Below are 3,278 nucleotides of genomic sequence, written 5' to 3'. Positions count from 1 at the left end.
CACAACCGTGAGATAGGTGGTTACAGTCTGTAAAGGAATCAATACGACGATCCAGCAAAAGCCTCGTGCACCCTAAGAACACGGAGCGACCCAAGGACAACCTTCTTCTGCATTTTTCCCGCAAGTGTTCTAGCATATTGTTGACACGCAGGGATGCTTTTTAGGCTATTAGCAAGTGAAAGCTTGGCAACTCCAAGATCGCCGACGATAAGGACGATTAGTTTAACAGAATCTTCCGGGTACAATCGTTGCAACTCCCTTATAAGCTCGCGATACCTCTCTTTTTTTCATTCTCCTTGGTTATGATGCTTTTGTCAGCTGGTGCCGAAAATTCGATAACCAACATGGTTCGCTTCTCGAAGTCAAGAAAAACCATGTCAGGCCTCGAGTGAGCAACAGAAACAATTGTCGAGAATATAAAGTTCCAGTATATGCGGCACTTCCCAATTTTCGACAATTGATTCAATTTCCCTAGGTGTATTTAGAAGAGCGATATTAAGTTTAATGCGGTAGGAGTGACAGAGATGGTAATAAAGCACTCTTAGTGCCGCATTGTGCCTTTGAATGTAGGTCGTTCCCGCGTGAGGTGGACAACTAAATAGTATGTGAGCTAAATGCTCGGGGTGAGCATGGCACGCCCTGCAGCTATCATCGGGAATGTCTTGGCTCAAAATGTGGCGACGGTATGTTAAGGTGGAAATGACACCGTCTTGGCATGCAAAAATTAAAACCCTCTGTACCAGACTTCAATACGGGCGATTTAAGGAAAGCAAACGTTAGCTCACAAGACATTGACTGATCCTTCACAATTCTGTGGAAGATACCGTGCATTCTCTTATCGAGAAGCTGTTCACGAAAGTTTTTCTCTTGTGCTTTCTTAATCCGGGCTTTCAGGAGTGAGTACTCGAGATAGATAAGATTTGATGCATTTTGCTCACCCCTAATACTGAAGTAAAATCCGAGAGTTTCAGCAGCCTCCTCCGCTGCTTTGTACAGAAACGCACCTTTGCCCACTTCTTCGTGATTCTTGACCATTTTAAGAAGAGGGTCTCTTCCATTTGCAACTCTATGTTCTGTACCCAGAATAATCCTGTTGTGAAGACATTCGAGACTCAATATTCCGCGACCTCCTTGACGGCGTGAAATATACAGTCGCGGAACGGAAGACTTCAGATGCATGCTTTTGTTCAGGTGCATAACCTTTCTTGTCCCGATATCAAGAGATCTGAGCGCGTTCTTCATCCATGGAACTACTCCAAATGAATAGAGTAGTACCGGGACGGCAAGCATGTTCGTTGCAGATACTTTGTTCCTCGCCGACAGTTCGGAAGACCAAATTTGTTGGATGAGACGTTTGTATCTGCTTCGGAGAGTATCCTTTATAGATGTCACATGCTGAATGCGGCTCTGTGGCACGCCCAGGTATGTATAAGTCTCTCCAGCGCGAAGGTGTCGTATGGCGCTTCTATCAACGAGCTCAGGATCTTCAGGGATGGCATTAAGTTTTCCTCGCCTCAAATAAACCTTGGCGCATTTGTCTAACCCAAATTCCATTCCAATTTCCTTAGTATATCGTTTGACAATCTCCAGAGCTAGATGCAGGTGGTCTCTGTTTTTAGCATAGATCTTAAGATCGTCCATGTAAAATACATGAGTGACCTTGTACTTTCGATCTGCAGGTTTGCCGCACAAGTACCCGTCGGAATGACGAAGTGCTAGAGATAGGGGCAATAATGTAAGGCAAAAGAGGAGTGGGCTCATGGTGTCGCCTTGAAAGACACCTCTCTGAAAGGTGACCTTGTTAGTTGTCACACGATTTTTTCCAGATGAGATAGTAAATCTGGTTTTCCAAAGCGGCATCAATCTCTCTATGCACCCAACTATTTGCGAATGAACCTTTAAGATTTCCAAAAGGCAGATGATAAGTCTATGGGAAGTCGAATCGAAAGCTTTCCGATAATCAATCTAGGCCATCGATAGGTCATGCTGGTAGAATGCTGCATCTCTGCAGACACATCTATCGATGAGCAGGTTCTCCCGACATCCGGTTACACCTTTCTTTGAGCCTCGTTGTTCATACATTTCTTGCCACACAGGTTCAATTGCCCGAACAATCCTATCATTTAGGATAGCTGTGAATATCTTATGAAGTGTGTTTAGACAAGTTATTGGCCCGTAATTCTTCGGGTCAGCTAAGTTGCCTATTTTCGACAGGAGTATTGTGCGCCCTTCCACCAACCACTCTAGAATCGGCTCTCCTGACTTCAAATATGAGGTGAAAATACGGGCCAAATGCTGATGGGTTGAAGAAAACTTCTTCCACCAGAAGTTTTTGATACAATCTAGTCCCGGTGCGGAGCAGTAGTAGTTCTTCATCTCTCTTAATACTTTTTTCACCTCCTCGGTAGCGATGGGTGGGTATTCTTTATCAGATATTATGAGGGCAACACATAACTCCTTGAAGCTATTTATATTTTCTGACTCTTCGTCCAGTCTATGCTGAACTTCGTAGACGTCTCTCCAAAATACTTCGACCTCCTCTGGTTTGGGTAGGTGTTCGACAGTAACTGGAGGGTCTTGGAAGAATCGAGATGGGTCAGAGAGAAACTGTTGATTTTCTCTGACCCACCTCTCCCTCCGCTCTAGACTTCTCTTAGCGTCAGATTGTATCCGTATTCTCTCAACAATATGCTGCCTGATGGTCAGCAGCTTTGACTTGTTAAGTCTGTGATAATGGGTCCGGAGTTCGCGCGCGAACTTTCGCACCTTGGCGGTAAAATTGCTGCCAGATGTGATATAGACAATCACACACTGAATGCGGGACGCGTACTGTCTTGCCCAGCCTATCTTTATGGCAAGTTGATGCATTCGTCTTTTGGTCTTATGATCAGCCGTTGGTTTTGTTTTACGGTTCGCAGCGGCCAAAGCTCTTGCTGCATTATGCACACAATAATTGATAGCCCAGAGGTCGGATTCTCCGGAAAAATGTCCACAAAGCTCGTCATCCATTTCAGCCAGATCTTTAGGCTTGAGAGAAACCTTGGTGTTCATGTTTCTCCGGGACGTAAAGCATCGCTCTTCATCTATTGGATGCCTGTCCGCGGTTGGTCTTAGTGTCGCCTCTCTTTCTCTGTTTCCGGCTTGTTCTAGCTGTTATAGAGTAGGCGTTCCGCTTGCATAGCTCCTTTTACGGAGTAGTTCAGCATGGTTTCGCAGACGTTGCTGCGAAAAGTGCGATAGCTCCGGGTGTTTCTCGCACCACAGAGCATGCAGCCGTG

Source organism: Belonocnema kinseyi, chromosome 9 (genome assembly GCF_010883055.1).
Source record: "Belonocnema kinseyi isolate 2016_QV_RU_SX_M_011 chromosome 9, B_treatae_v1, whole genome shotgun sequence".
Taxonomy (NCBI): domain Eukaryota; kingdom Metazoa; phylum Arthropoda; class Insecta; order Hymenoptera; family Cynipidae; genus Belonocnema; species Belonocnema kinseyi.
Note: the sequence above shows the minus strand (reverse complement) of the source record.